The sequence below is a fragment of the Mastigoproctus giganteus genome, chromosome 4, assembly GCF_048544385.1.
Source record: "Mastigoproctus giganteus isolate SK-2022 chromosome 4, ASM4854438v1, whole genome shotgun sequence".
NCBI classification, from domain to species: Eukaryota; Metazoa; Arthropoda; class Arachnida; order Uropygi; family Thelyphonidae; genus Mastigoproctus; species Mastigoproctus giganteus.
This window is the reverse complement of record NC_143578.1, coordinates 196,379,050-196,396,160: the sequence shown is the minus strand read 5'-3', so window position 1 is coordinate 196,396,160 and position 17,111 is coordinate 196,379,050. Positions and strand designations below refer to the sequence as shown.

Genomic DNA, 17,111 nt, shown 5'->3' with positions numbered 1-17,111 from the left:
ACCAAAAGAATGGAAGAGAAGCTAAGAACTACACAGCGAAGAATGGAACGAATTATATTGGGAATCAGACTGTTAGATAAGAAGAGAAACACATGGATTAGACAGCAAACTCAAGTAAAGGACATTCTTATCAAAACTAAAGAACTAAAATGGTCTTGGGCAGGACACATAGCTCGAAGACATGATGACAGATGGACTAAGAAAATAACAGAATGGTACCCAAGAGGAGCTAGAAGAAAACCTGGAAGACAAAGGCGGAGATGGATGGATGAAATTCATGAGTTTTTGAGTAGTAAATGGATGGCCAGTGCTCAAAACAGAAGGAACTGGAAAGTTGCTGGAGAGGCCTTCATCCTGCAGTGGATTGAAAATGGCTGATGATGATGATGATTCATTAAAAAAAAGTAAATCAGAAAAAAATTAAAAAGATTAAATTACAAAGAAGTTTTATGGATTGGTATGTGCAAAACACTATTTTTCAACATCTGACCATCATTATCTAAGCGTCTGTAGTTGAAGAAATTAGGCAAATAATTAATCGCATTTTGTAATCCGACCAGTGACAGTCGGAGACTGTAAAGTCTTCAACTTTCTTTAATTTAAGTTCATCTTGAAAGAGGTTATTTACCTGCATACGTAACAACTGTTAATTTTCACCGATGTTGTTACAAATCATGAGTAGTTTTTCATCGAGTTATTGCAATGCTGCAATAACTCAATGAAAAAGCGATGTCTGAAGCAAGGAGACAATCAGTAGAGAGTGTTTTCAGAAGGGATCATGTGTTGTAAATACACTGATCATCAGCAACCAGACAATTATCTCCACTGGATAGCTCACAATCGAAAAAGCAGCAGTGGAGATAATAAAGACCAATTCTAAAATGTCAGACAGCTCAAGTACAAACACATATTAGCTAAAGGCGTGTTCTGCGGATGGAAGCATTCAGTATCTCTCGTATATCTCCGGCAAGGTTGTGGGAACAATATCAGGAGAAACCTGTTCCATAAACAACCACCTTGAAGTGGGTTGTGAAGTCGTCTCCAAATGGCAGCGACTAGTGGTGACCCGCTTCCACTGCGGCTTCTAATAAAAACGACTTGCGTGGAAGACGCAAATTTCGAAAGAATTTCAAATCGTTCGCCACAGGACTGAGTTTACTATAATGGCTGGGCAAGGTCTGCGGACGAAATTTCTTTTCGGTAAACACCTGCCAGCGTTACAAGTCGCCCTTTCTAGGTAAGCCCAAGACTGCGCGAAGTTAATTAGCTCATCGAATAGGCGGCTCTGCAAGTCGAAGTACTGGAGAAGTCAAAACTGTTGACGGGACAACGAACACTCAGCCAGTCGCATTAAGACGCCGCCCTGAAAAGTTATGCACTCCAAGAAAAGCGACGACACAGAACAACCTCCCAAGAAAAGCATCTTCCATAATCTTATATGTCCCCCCAACTGAAAACAGCAAAAAACGAGATATGAAACAGCGTCATTTTGGGTTAGGTAAAGAAATTCTTTGTCATTCCTGTTGCCACCGTGATAGGGGAGTGGAGAAAGGCCATTCGTTTAATTTAAGAGTAAATTCATAAAACTGAAGTCTCCGCTTCAGAAATTGCATTTCAATAATTGTTTTTATGCGAAAAATGAAGTTTTTACCTTAAGCCGCTCCCATGGCAGGGAACAATTAGGCGAACGTTTCGGGGCTACTGTGCTCATTCACAGCATTACAGTTGAGAATTCTTCACAGTCTAACCGGGGAAAAGTAATTTTCTTTTTTGATAAAATAAAGACTGTATCGAGTATATATGTTTACTGTTAACTTTTGCCCGATTTCTGCATACACCTTTCACTGATTAATCGCCGACTTAAAAGGCGCAGCGTCCAGTGGGTCATGGTTAGCATTAAGAAATACCTAAAATAGCTATCTACCCAAGCGTGGACCCCTCTCGTGGAGTGTGGATGTTCGAAGTACCGACAATTTCTCGCACGAAGTAATGCCAGATGAACTCGAGGTCTAGATTGCTAATTTCTGGATCTTCATGCTGCAGATAATTGTAGAACTAACTCATCATTGGATGAGTTAGTTCCACCTCGATAAAACGCCGAAGAATGCGTTATAAGGGAACATCAATCATAACGATATCAATAAAAAAAACAATGATATATTCTACAAAACATCCCTGGAGAGAGCGACAGAGAAAGTTTATTTATGCTTTTATTATCTATTATTTTTTGCAATTAGTTGCCACGTCCTGTTTCCAGGTTTCCTTGTCATTTCTCCCGTTAGTAAAATTGTAGAGGGAAAAAAAATGAAATAAAGTTTGCATTCCATTTTGAAGCGAATTTGATATTGTATATTATTATATGCAATTTTAAGGCGTAACTTACAAAACTACTCGATCTTTATCACGTATGGCGTTTGATGATAATGTCCTAAAACTGGAAGTTATATATCGATAGAAGTAAACAGTTAATACAAAAGAAGTCCTTAGTTGTTGTTTTTTTTTTCCTAATAAACAACATTTAGTAAATTAACATTTGTAGTTAAAGTAATCTAACAATGTGTATTTTTGGTTAAAAAAAAAATTCAGAACTGCTTTCGTTTCTTCTCCCCTCCCCCTCCCTCACTTCAGGTCAGATATTTTGAAAAGGGGAGACTATTTGCAACCCACAAAGATGGGACAAAATATATATATTTCTGCCGTTTGCTTTTCAGTCCCCGTCTGGCCTTTTCCACAATCGTTTCTAAAATATTAGATGCTATTAATTTGGATTGGAAGTGTTGTAACACGCCTTATGCTGCAAAATTGAAGTCGGACTACTGCCAGTAAACTACATGCCATGGCACGTGATGAAAGGGAAAAGGGGGAAGTGAACTGTCCTTCGTTACTCAAAGCACCACGAATGAAAGATGAAATCGTTTAGAACTTAATGTATGCGTATAATTAAGAGTTTCAGGTAAGAGGGCGAATTGCCCTCAGAAGGAACCGCTCATCATGGGATAAGGAGTCGTGCACGAAGTTATTTGAAGATGTCGGCTGTTACTTTTCACATAGTGCTTTCTTATTTTACCTTGCAGTCATAGGGAAATTACTTCTCACCTTACTCCCACATAAAGATCCCTCTCATTCGTTCTTGGCGGTAAAATATTCTGTCAGAAAAGAGTTCGTTTCACTTTCTCTCCAACTGACAATTCTACATCACCTTTTAAATCAGCACACAACCAGAAAAGACGCCGGCGTCGCCACATTCGCGCGGACTGTCTGGCGTCGCTGTGCTAGTGCGCACAGCTTTAAATGGAGGCAACGGACAACTGAGAATGTACGACGCAGGAGAAAGTAAGAAGAGCAGCAAAAAAAAGAGAACAAACTTTACTCACCGTAAGTCGCTTACAAAGCAAAACGAACTTTACGTGTTGACGAGAGAGCCATGTACGAAAAACAGCACAAATCGCTCGCAAATTTCCCGGAACGCAGCGTTTCCCGTCTTCTCGCATCACCACTGAGCCAGAGGTCCGACCTGGCCAACGTCCCAAGCAGAGACGACTGCCCGCGCCAGGTGACTGCTGGGTACTCCAGGTACTGGTGGGGCCGCCCAGCCAACGACCTGCCCCCCGGCTCGTGTTACCACGGTTTAATCCATGGTGTTACCCGTACCTGCAGAGACCTCGTAGTGTATAACTCCTTGACGGCAGGACGGCGACGTCAACACCGCTGGTAAGGCAACAGTGGTGTGCAAAGAACAGGGCAAAGTAGCCGTCGGCACATCTCATTCCAATATAATTACTGCGGCTGCGGGCAGCGATTGCCGGGACCGTTTCCTCTGTGACATAACGAGAAAGGAAGCGCTTTACAGAACAAGGATATGTAGCGCGAGGCACTGCGAGCAATTTCTCCATAATTTCTTTAATTTAAAGGGTGTTGTTTGCTAGGCAATGATGCCTAGCAAACAACAGTTTGCTGAGTGCGAGGCTTTCCTAAAATATAAAAGTCAAATCCTAAAATGGTTAAACGAAGACCGAAAAGTGTCACGTAACCTTACGAAATACGATTGATTGCTGTAACCGAAGTTCCACGTGCCCTCTATCCGTAAAATTATCCACTACTCAATATGTTGTCAACGTAAAGTTAAGACCCTTTTAATGGTATATTTTGTGTTGGTTATGAAATTCTCTGGGTATGCGAAGTCTTTTCATGTTTTGTGATATTTACCAGCCAAAAAAAAAAAAAAAAAAGAAAAGAAAGAAACTAACCCAGAGTACATGCAATAATCGAAACGTGCTCTCTCTATATAATTTAATTTGCGAAGTGTTTTATTTGAGCCTAAAGTGGCCATGTGCAAAGGAAGAGAAATCACAGGATTCAAACTTCCCGAAATTCCACAAAGTTGGACTTTCTATTAGTCTAAAACTAATTAGCCCTTAAACTGTAAGTCCTAGCTCAGAACTTCCTCCAGAATCTTCTTTCCCCCCCACTTCCCAACGATATTTATTTCGTGTATTGAGCTAACGCCTATCTCAGGGGTAGCCAACCTTTTCCTACTGCCTGCCACATATCATGTTAGAAATGCCTGGCATGCCACCGAGGGGCGGATCCAGAAGCTATCGAAATCAATAATTCCTCCCCCCCCCCCAATACTGCTCCGCGCCTGGTGTCATTAAACGTTTTTGGTAACTACGTAAAGGAATTTTATGCTAAGGGCTTTTAATAAAAAAAAATTAAAACAATTTATAAAATAAGTTTTTGAATCGATGCCATGAGCTCACTAACTTATGCTAAATTAACGTTAAAAGGTGATAATATAAACCGCAGATTCCAGTCATGCCGAAGCCGTGTCAAAATTTCCTGGAAATAAAAGAAGTTATGCTTCTCTTAATTTCTGATTTTTAAAATCAGTTGTATAACTTTTTAGGTTATATTTTTCCAAATCGAAAGGAGAACAACTTGTAGCACATGTTCCAGTTGACTTAACTTCTTATTGCAGCAGCTCGTTACAAATGAAATCACTTTGACTGCGCACAATTTTCAACCGGGGTGCCGCGACACTTTAAAATTTACAGATATTGAATTTCGGTTTTACGAAAAACTCCTTTCAGATTAATCAACCACTTTTTAGGAGTGCCACGAAGTGGGCCTTTTTCTTTTTTTTTATATTAAAAAATAAACTTTCTATTTATACTCCGGAATGACCACGTAAGGTCGGAGGAGTTCACAAGATAGAGAATACAAGAATACTACCGTATTTAGTAGTCACGCGACTTGAACCACGGTTATGCAAAGCGCGTGCACTTTTGTAAACTTGGGGGCTTCACAATAGCCTGCAAGAGTACAGGAATTGGCACAAAATCAAGATGGCGGCAATAGCAGGAGTTACTTGAAAGGCTCGTCTGGGCTAAGGAATATTAAGACAATACGATTTCGACGTTTACAATACACAATTAAAAAAAGGATGCTCTTTCCAAATTGAAAAACTCCTTTCCAGATCTGCTAAGGATAATAAAATTATGATAATACACCAAGTAGGTTTTTTTTGTTTTTTTAATTAATAAAGGTAGAAAATTCATCTCAATTAACGACTAATAGGTAAACGTAAACTTTCACGATATTTCCGTTATCGGAAAACTTTAAATTAAGTTGTTATTCGGTTTTTTAGGAGCATTAGCAACTAAGGCCATATTGCTGCGGATATGTCCCTGACCTTTCCGCATCCTCCGTATTTGGTGATGACGGGCTCGAACCTCGGTTTAATCAAGAAGCGTGTGCTACGCACTGCTGCTCCTGCCCCCCTGGCTACGGAGGCGCCTTTAAATTAAGTAATGAAATAATATGAAATCTGAACTAAATCAGACCGTTTTGGATATCCAAATTTTTATTTATGGTATATACGTTCAGAACTTATATTAATTTAAGCAAAATATACTTTAACTTATGAGCTGTAATATTGTATCTTAAAGAAGAAATTATGAGCTATATTATTATGAATAAATCTCTGCTTACACGTTCAGCAAAATAAATCTTATTTTGTTGAAATTAATGTAAGTTCTGAACGTGTATACCATAAATAAAAATTTGGATATCAAAAACTGTCTATTTAGTCCAGATTTCATATTATTTCATTCTGCATTACTTAATTCAAATTTTATACAGTAATATAAACTAAACTTAAATATCGTTAGAGTGAAGGTTTATATTTACCTATTAGTCGTTAATCGAAATGAATTTTCTCCATTTATTAAAAAAAAAAAAAAAAAAAGTACTTTATGTATTAGCATTTTATATTTTTAAGCAGATCTGGAAAAAGAGTTTTCCAATTTTGGAAAAGAGCATCCTTTTTTTAATTGTAAACTTCGAAATCGTATTGTCTTAAAATTAATTAGCACAGAGAAGCCTTTAAGGCATGAGTAATATGTTCACAAATAAAAGTTGTATTTTAATATAATGTACTACAAATAGAAAAAATAAATTTAAAATTTTTTTCTGTTTATACTCTGGCACGACAACCAAGTCAGTAGAGTTTACAATAAATCGTCAATACAAATATTTATCGTATTTAGTAGTTATGGGCTTGAACCCAGGTCCACAAAGGAACGCATGCTATGCACTCTCGCTCCTGATCAAACGGCTACGTCAGGCCTAATACTTTTAAATTAAAAAAAATGTATCATAGACGGCTTTGCAACAGGCATCAAAAATAAATATTTTCGAATGATAAAAGACTCATTTCAAAGGAATATCTTCAACCAACAGAGAAGATTGGCAAAAGATGTACACCCCAAGTGAAAGGGAATCTGAAGGCAGTAAGCGAGTGCAGTACTGAACAGTGAACTCTTCCAATATGCGCTCATTGGACGAATGCACCTGCAAATCAGTAGTAAGCGTGATTTTATTAGTTATTAATTAGTTTCTGAAGCTAATTAGTTTCAGAAATTTTCCGCGGTTTTTTTTATTGATTGTATTTAAATAAATATTTTCTTCGCAAGTGATTAAATGCGCATCATCAAATATTGTTTTCTTTTGCGTGTGTGTTGAGAGAGTGAAAAAAAGTTTTTTCACTCTCTAAACAAAAAAATTGGGAACTACTGCGCTGATTAGCATTAAAACTTAATTTAGAACTAAGAAAAGCGAATATTATATAATGCAATAGCGTTCTAAGTTGTGGTTACGAGGTGCTATCACCATATTCCACAATCGGAAAAGGACAGGGTTCGAATCCTCTCTAGACGAGAGAAAATTTATCAGTTTCACAACACAGACGAATTAATCGGTCTCTATGGCTATTTATCACGAAAACTCAAGTTTTTCGTACTACAAAAGGCAACCGACTAAACAATTACAGATAATATAACGACGCCTCATAGCTTAAGTTGCCTTGGAGGTTAAGATAAGTTAACATACTCATGAACACAGTTACCCGGGAGATCACTACCTTAAAGAATCCGGCATTGCATACCAGCCAAAAAGGAATTCTGTGGTTTGGGTCACTTGGTTATTTGGTGTTCCTCATTTAGCGCAGCGGGTATCGATCTTTAGGATCTGTCCAAAGTATATTTAGTTGGATATAAATTTTTCGAGACAATAGGGCACTTTCGTTTTTATTCATGGCCACTACTCCACTAGGGCTCCCAATACAACTAATAACATAGTGTTTGGGATTAGACGCCACCGGTGGTTTCCCATAACTGCGCTTACAACTAATAACAAACAATATTCCCTAATGCCAGGAGAAAATCTACAGACGAGTCAATGTCATTCACCAACTTCTCCGCATCGCACTCATGCTACAACATCAGCCCTCTTTATCAACAAACTGTCTTAAGAAAAATGCTTACTTTCGGAAATGGTACTTCAGTACCACGAGTTACGTAAGTGAAGACAGGAATGAGACAGGAGGATGGGGGGGGGGCTAGTGAATGACCAACCGCTATTGAATTTCTGACTATAGGGCACGCAGATTTCAAATGGTTGTGAGAATGAGTTGTAGTGTTTTTTTTTTTCCCAAAATTCGGAGAGCCTTGTAGCTTTTTTAAAGTTACTCTTATGACATCAATATTTAATGTTCTGAGTTATCTCAGTCTTACAAATAAGTGGATGATTTTCTTTTCAACAAGTTTTAAGGATGAATTGAATAGATCCTTTGAGATGACAGACAGCTATTTACAGAACCTTTGAGATGACAGACAGGCTTGAAAATAAAGTGTCCACTGTCACCGAAAGCGATGTGCAGCGGATATCGAACATCCAACTTCCTCATAGTTGGTTTTGACTGGACAGAGCCTTCTGGCATTGGGGCACACTTTGTAGAAAGAGATAGCAAATTCTTGACCCTGGCAATCGGAACTGCATAAGTACACTCTGCAGCACTTTTTTTTTGTTCCGAACTGTTGCAAGTTTAACAGACTAACCGCTTGACAGTGCAGAAGTGTGTACCAACTACTTACTACCAAGATTGTGGAAGTACAATCAAAACCTCTAGAAAAGAAAGCCTGTGAAACAAAGAAATCATTCCTCTTTGCCCCAGCTGAGCTTATTCTGCTACCACAAGGGACGAAGAACATTTACCGGCTTTTCTGACCATAAAGTCCCCCAATCAAGCGTGTAAGGCTATAAAATATCACAAAATCATCCCTAGTCAGCTTATCCACAACAGAATATCAATAAAGTGTAAGACTCAAAAATGTACCTTACCAAACAGTGATCTCCTACTAGGTTCAACGAAAATAAATGTTATTTTTCATACTTTTTACACAGACAGCAATTTGCAATTGCAATGACATTTGCAATGTCACGTAGCCGACCGGGCTAGCCGAGTGGGTAAAGTACCTGCCCGGCAACCCAAAGGTCGCGGGTTCGATTCCCGCCTCGGGCTTGGATCAAAGTACTGCAAAAACCTTGGGAGGTGCAATATGGCCACAGAAGCCGATGCGCCAACAACTACCAAATCACAAAAAAAAAAAAAAAAAAAAAAATGTCACGTGAATTCGAATGCGGCATGAATAATTCTGTATCTCTCGCTGAGCATTCGGGTACGGTCACTATCAACCTTGAGATGGTAGTCATCTACCTCATTAAAGATTCTGAAGCGGCGCTTTGCATAATGCTCATCCTCGAGCACTGGAAGACACTGGACAACACACTTCTCTTTATCAATCCATCCGATCCATCAGCAGCAATCTCCGTTTAAAATGTCAGGTTATCAACCTCTAAAACATCAATCTTGCTGCAGTGGAAACAGCCAAACCAACCTGACCTCAGCAGTGATATCCTTCTCCGCGAAGTACCATTCTTTTATGCTAAAAGAGGTTCTCCAACAGTTATGCAGTTCATCCGACTACTTGATCAAATAACTTCGGGAAGGGGGAGGGAGAAAAGCTGCAGGAACTATAAATTAGTGATCTGTACTAAAAATGCAAGGTTCAACAGTTCTACCACAAGAAGCGTGCATGAACCATCGTTTTTACACGACAAAGATGGCTCTTGCACACTTATATAGATGAGGTTTATTGGCAACGTTGAGAAAGTTTTGCGAGAGCTGAAACCAATCTCTCTCTGTTCTCCTCTGCAACTAGATTTATAGCCTCGGCATAAGGTAACTCAAAGTTCTCATGCCATCCATCTCTTGTTCACAAAACATTATCTTTACAGATATGGATGACGATTTCTATTCCTAAAAAGCAGTGCTGGATGGACTAAGTAACTTTTGGCCCATCATCTAGCCCCGCTTGCATATTTATCACAGAATTATTGAAAGAAGAATCAGAGATAAGGTCAACTACCACTACCGACAACACCCTTCATTTCTGTCAATGACTGAGCAGAAAACATCCATCTATTTGCAACGTTTGGGAAATCCAAACACCAGTCCAGGACTCCTGACTTCTTGTCAAAGAAAGCCTTCAGCTTTTTTCATGATGGCATGGGCTCTGGTCCATGCCATCATGACAGTGTTAATCATTTCTTGTTTTCTAACAAGATTCATCAGATATCTTTGACACGTAGCCGATCATATCGTAATCAAAGCCTTTTATTTATCTTCTATAAGTTGCTATTCCTAGGGCAATTCACTTTTCCCACTGCCTTTTAAATCTGCCACTGTCTCCCCTGCAGCTTTAGGATCTAACATCCGGGCCCATATTGTTAATGCCTTCGGCTACCTGATTCTGATTACTCGACATCCACTTAGATGGTTCCTCCTGTTTTTGCCCATAGTTTCTTTTCACAAAAAGACACACAACACAACCAAGTCCCTCACCGTTCCCTCGTGCTTTCAGACTGTAAGAAGAAGCAGTCCAAAGGTTCTTCCTTTATCTCAATGGTGGATAGTATAAACGTTACTTCGCATTTTTATTAGTAAAAATAATTGACATCTGACAATTATCAATACGAATAACAATTGGAACAAAACTTCAAAAAATACATTCTTTTTAAATTTACTTCTCTGTAAACGTTTTGTGTATTCTTATTATAGGGAAAAAAAAAAAAAAAAAAAAAAAAACTTCTTTAAAGAGAGAGAGGGAAAAAAAAATTCCCCTCTCTTTATAACTGAATAATGAATTTTAAAATAATCCCGTTGGGTAATCATTCATACTAGGTTTAAAGTCCCATGTTGTTTCTACAGTAATATATTGTGATAAAAAATTTTTATTTTTTTTTATTTTAGGAGTAGTCTTGCTAGAATTCACACCAAGTTAGCTGTGATACTAGTTTTTAACTATGCCTTGCTGGTGGCACAGTGTCCCTCCTCTGAAGTGACTACCGATATTAAACTTAATTTGTCTTTGCTAACACGTGTTTAACCTACTGAGCTAAGCCTGAACTCTCCCAGCGGTAATTACTAGGTAACTCTCTTTCTCTTCGTTTTTGTGAAAATGGAACATTATTTCCGTATTAAACTTGAATATTTCGAAACTTTTTTTTTTACAAAAAAGTATGTTGTTCTGATTTTATAACGCTGAAATACTGAACTGAAATCTAATAAATAGCAGTACGTAACATTAAGCAGGGGTTTAAAATGATAGAAATATCAACCTGCACACATGCAACGGACTTTTTTATGGTACTTTTTTTTTTTTGTAGAACATGTATTCACATTCTAGTTTATTTACTACATTTTATATATTCTTCAATGCTTTACAACTATTTTTCCAATATTCAATTATAAAACTAGAATTCTTCGTCAGCTTCAAAGTCCTATTATAAGATCTTTAAGAATTAAGACCAGTGATCATTTTTTTTATTTTTTATGCATAAATTATGTACCTTAAGACGCAAGGAAGGTAGACATTGGAAAAACGCGAGTTTAAACTTATGTTCCAAAAGTACAAGTTTCACAAAGGCACCTTGGAAATTCTGATAATCCCCACAGCCGAGCTTGGCGAAAACTTCAGACTTTCGAAGTAGCAAGGCTTCTATAAGTATTTTTTTTTTTTTTTTTTTATGTTGCGGTACGATCATATAGGTCAAAGGACTTTACACCAAGTTATTTGTAATAATGTTATCATTAACTGTATTTAGCGGTCACGCTAAATCTTATGAAAAATACAAATTACATTACATATTTCTAAAGGAGTTCCTCTGGGTGGCATTCTCTCAACTGCCCTTGAACAGTATTTTCAACTAACAGTAATTACCTAACATATGTAGATGATTTAAAACTGTTTTTAACACGAGGATTCCTCAGACATTACAACACAATCTCGAGCTAAACAGCCATATACATCGATACAAAAACTACAGTCCACCGGGCTTCAAAGCTAACTCAATTTATATACAAGGAGAACAAGCAAAAAATAAATAAATAAATAAATAATAATAAAAATCAGTTCCCATAAAGACCTACGCCACAATAATAATAATAATAAGGGACACGATGGCCCAGTAGTTACGACTCCCAGCCTGACAGACTAGGGTTCGAGTCCGCTTTTGCGGAAGCGAACGCGGATCCGTCATGCTTGGAGACGGGTATAGTAATAAAAATAAAATAAGAATAACAATTATAAAAAAATTAAACCCGGGGGTTCACATCTGGTGAGTATGGACTTGGCTGGATCCTGAGCTGGATATCATCATTCTTCTCTTTCTTGATGATTCCTTTCTACTTTTGACTCTCTCTCTCTCCCTCTCTCCCTCTCTTTCTCTCTCTCTCTCTCTCTCTCACACAGAGTAACTCGGGAATTTTTTTTTTTTTTTGTTGGTGCAGCATAAGCTTCAAGCTTCCTTGCACCATACGGCTAATAATAATAAAGGAAACCCCTCCCGCCCAGACGGTACAAAAACGAAGTTAGAAAACGTTAGAAAAACTCCATGGCAGACACTACAATGACCTCCATCAAGATCACATCGATAACATTGCTTCCAATGCATGCCTCACAAGCGGGACGCTCTTCTCCGAGACTGAAGGATTCATGCTGGCCATCCAAGACCAGGTAATCAACACCAGAAACTATAGAAAATACATCGCAAAGTAGCCCGGAATATCAGATAACACATGTCACCGATGCCACCTGGCATCAGAAACGATCCAACACCACCACGGGGTGCAAGGCGATCACCCAGACTGAGTACACTCGTAGACATGACCAGGTAGCCAGGATAGGAAATACCAATTGACCAAAGAAAGTGTACCATACTACAAGTACGAACCCCAGCCCGAACCCACAAGCTGTACTGGGACCGTGCCATAATAACGGATAAGACCATCCCGAACAACAGACCGGACATAACCCTTGTGGACAAGATGGAAAAGGCTACCTACCTGATTGACATAGCGCTGCCGAACACATGAGGAAAAAATTAGGAAGTACATGAACCTGAGACATGAGATCAATGAGATGTGGCATATGGAAGAAGTATCAACCATCCCAATCATCGTGTCAACCACCGGTATGGTACCAAAGACTCTACATAGCAGCTATCAGCAATAGGTCTCCCAGAGAACACCTACAAGGAACTCCAGAAAGTCGCAATTCTGAACACCTGTAAGATAGTCAGAGATTTCCTCGACCGACAGTAACACCAGACATTACAATCACCCTGTGTACTTGGTAGCAGCACCCGTCACGGAGTGGAATCCCCCAATCAGGGAGAAATAATATAAGAGCAACAACAATAATAATAAAATTAACATCGCGAAAGTTGCTCCAGCCGACCTACCTTCCCCAAGGTCAGAGTGACAGCTAAGGCAAATCGTGGCACCATCTGGTATTACTCCCAAGAACTAGCACTGCCACTAGACGTAATCCGAAGCTAAACAGGTCCACCTCCATAGATGAATGATGTCGAAGAGAAATAATAATCATACTGCATCGAGTGTGGCGCAGGATAAAGTCACTCGATCTGAACTCTTTAGGCAAAGAGTTCAGATCAGAAAGTCGGAGACACTGGAGCAAGTGGCGCTGTCCCCCATATGGCTACCACAAGAGAAGGACAAGACCATCCAACCCCACCATATGGAAGTGCTTCCTGCGCAACTGAACTAGTGACCATCCAGGGAGGAAGAAAACGCCAACGCATCAAGTGGAGCATCGAAATGAATACGTATATCATGCGAGCATACCACGAAATAACCAGGCTAGAGACCGATATGGCAATGTACAGGTCGAGACTACATACCAAGTGATTGGGACGATTCCCAGATATTCAAGTCACGAACAGCCAACCAGAGGACCATCGTCACGAAGAACCTGATAGCACCTGCAATCTTGGAAAAAATCAAGCAGGATCAAGCGATCAACTACAAAGAACAACGAATGTGGACGACATGGAAGCAGAGGAGGAGCAACAAGAAATACAACTCAGAGCGGCTGAAGTAGAAAGGGACAAGGTCATGATATCCAGAACAGAAGACGAGTGGAAGAGGGCCTTAACAGAATTCGAAGGAATGGATCCCACAAAAACCCAGGTGATACTGAAACAGAGGCCGAAGAGAATCCTGTGGAGGATTCTATTAGGTTTCTGCTTCACATCACACACAACTGTAATCGGCAAATGATACCACGTTACCTCGACAACAATGGTGCGACTTTGGAGGCCGTCTACACAGCCGTATACTGTGCAGCCATAACAGGAACTAGGTTTAATGGAAGAGAAACGAGAGACCAGCAGCAGAAGAACCGAAAAAAGAAGGCACCGCTAGCATGGGAAAGAAGACTTCAGAAGAAAATAGAAGAATTAAGAGTCAAGATAGACTAACCGACCCAGTACCAACAGAGTAATAGAAGTACGAAATTGACTGGAAAAGTGAAGGGTATCCTCAAGAGAGACAGCGTCAACCTCCTCGTACTCAGCAAGAGACTATGCCGATACAAAGAGAGCTCCCAGAGGGAAATAAACAACCGTCTTCGATGAAAACCAAAGCACCTTCTACAGGAGTCTCGGAGAAGACGGCAAAGATGGAAACGGACCAACTGAGGACGAACAAGAGATGAGAGAGTGTAAGATTCAAGAGGAAGAAGTAAAACAGTCGATCAAGAACTCCCACAACTGGCGAACCCCAGGAATAGATAACATACACAACTACTGGCATAAGCTCACTTGACACACAGTCACACAAGCACCTAGCAGAGCAGAGCAGTTCACCTGAATGATAAGGAAACCAGAGGCAGTCCCAAAGTTTCTCACTCAAGGAATCACACATCTGAAGCCTAAAGACCAAGATACAAGAAACCTGGCAAAATACAGGCCAATCACCTGTCTCCCAACGATGTACAAGATCCTGACCAGCTGCATAACCAAGAAGATATCAGACTACTTGGAGAGCCAGAACATAATGGTCGAACAGCAAAAATGATGCAATCGGATGAGCAAAGGATGCAAGGAGCAACTAACCACAGATGCCGCTGTTATAGAGCAAGCGGCGCAACCTGTACACCGCCTACATCGATTACCGCAAGGCTTTCGACTCAGTGCCTCATAGATCGTTAATAGAGGCACTGAAGATCTACAAAGTCAATCCGACAGTGAAACACTTCCTAGAAGCAACGATGGCGAAATGGAGTACCACCAATAAAGTCGAGAACATCACAACCAGACCGATCCCCATTAGGATAGGAATCTTTCAAGGAGATGCCTTGAGAACACTGTGGTTCTGTATAGCACTCAACCCGCTAAACACGATGCTCAATAGCAGCAAGTACGGATATAATAATGATTATTATTATTATTAAATCCGTTTATTAAAAATAGCAAGTGTTTGCTTTCACCCCTTATACACAGCCGACCGGCTAGAAGGGTGTACAAAATGCAAGAACTGCAATTATATACAATATGAAGGGTGTACAAAAATGCACGAATACAATTATTTACAATATTTACACAAATGCGTATATTTACAATATTGTTTACAAATTCACTTATTGTCAAGATTATAGTTGGAGTAAGCTGTGCGCTTCTGAGATGCTCTTCATTCTGTACTGCTTACTTTCGGAGTATTTCACAGGGTCTATTGTCAATAAATTGAAAAGTTTCACTGTGTGTTATTTGGGAAGAAATTCTTCAGACAGCACAGGTTGCACAGTATAGAATGCAACGGTAGGTAGGGACTGTCATTACTGCGTCCAGCACGTGGAGTAGAGATAAGTCCTCGAAGACTGGGGGCGTCGATCACACCGGCAAGCATCTGAGAAAGTAGAAGAATATTCCTGGATGCAATGTGAATTCTCCAGGGAGTAATATTTAAGTTGGTATATAGAACACCCCTGGAGATGGTGAAAGCATTGCCCGACCCTGTTCATCCATCGCATTACCCAGTACTCGATTGCGAGGAATCTATTTATATACGACGTCGGGGCAGAAGACCAGATTGGTGATGCATACAATGCGATAGGTTGTAGGCACCGCTGGACGTATCCACCGACTACATCGACGTGTAGTAACCCCGTCATCTCTTGTCGAATTGCCCACATCGCCGAGAAAGTCTTAGTTTTCATGGTCGAGAAATGGTTCTGAAAAGTGTGGCCCTCGTCCCAAGTCAAGCCGAGGTCGGTGTGAGACTTCACTTTCCTTATCTGCACTCCGTTGTGATAGGCTGTGATATCATTTTTTATTCTCTTTTTTGTAAAGGTAAGTTGAGCTGATTCTGATGCATTTATTTCCAGACCTATTTGCAGTAGATATGCTACAAAGCTGTCGATCAGGACAGAGACTCGCTGATTAGTCAGGCGAGTTTGTTCAGCTTCTTTAGACGTTATGTATAATTTGAGGTCGTCTGCATACCATGAGAAATCAGTATACCTTGCGAGGAAGGGTTCAAGGGCAGCGGCGAACAGTACACAGGATAGGAAACCTCCCTGTGGTACTCCTCTCGTTATAATGCACTCCTGTTGGAAGGATTTATAGCTGATGATAAGTTGTCTTGGTGTAAGGATGCGGTTGATGGTTTTTAGCAGGCTTCCAGTAATGCCCAAGTACTTTTCCAGAATGTAGATGAGAGCGGGAATTGAGAGCTTATCATAAGCAGATGAAATATCCAGGAAGATGACGTCCAGCTGAGATTTACTGTTGAGAGCAGTTTGAATTTTAAATAGGGTATCCAGTAGGTTTGTATATGTAGATCTTTTGGGGATCACGGTATGCAGATGTTTCGGTCTATGAGAGAAGCATGGGTCGATCAGTGCTGATAAGATAGCTTTCTCAAACACTTTTAATAGAGAGCAAACCACTGAGATCGGCTCAAGTCCTTAGGTTCCTTTGGGTTTCTTCTTTTGGGTATGGGTTGTACCCTGTAGTGATTCCACATTGTCGGGATTGATCCGGATTTCAATATGCGATTAAAGATTACAAGAAGGGGCTCCACAATGAAGGCACTACACACTTTAACCATGAAGAGAGGGAAGCCGTCAGGACCAATTGTAGATTTATTAGGAAGTCTATTGATGGTATTTATAAGGTGTTGTTTTGTTAGCGTTATAGTTGAAAGGGGCCGTCTGGAGTGCATGATGAAATCACTTAGGTTTGGGGTTTTTGGGTCTATTGGCAACTCGTTGAAAGTCAGAGATACCCATTCCTGAAATACCTTCTCATCGATATGGAAATCTTTGTTGCATTTGGATGTAATACGTTTCGAGCGGTTTATTCTGTTGAGTGCCAGCTGCTGGATTGCATTTCGTTTACATTTGAGGAAG

General features: G+C 39.9%; 1 protein-coding gene across 2 annotated transcripts in view; it reads right to left on the bottom strand.

Annotated features, from left to right (window-relative positions):
- Positions 1-3,710, bottom strand: part of LOC150087307 (uncharacterized) — a 373,218-nt gene extending 369,508 nt beyond the window's left edge. Inside the window, exon 1 of one of the 2 annotated variants that reach the window (XM_090371972.1) lies at positions 3,652-3,710. The gene's annotated coding sequence lies outside the window, so the exon portion shown is untranslated. Of the gene's footprint in view, positions 1-3,374; positions 3,582-3,651 lie in introns of those variants that run through there. The other variant, XM_090371971.1, reaches the window with a different exon arrangement.
- Between the last annotated feature and the right edge of the window lie 13,401 nt (positions 3,711-17,111).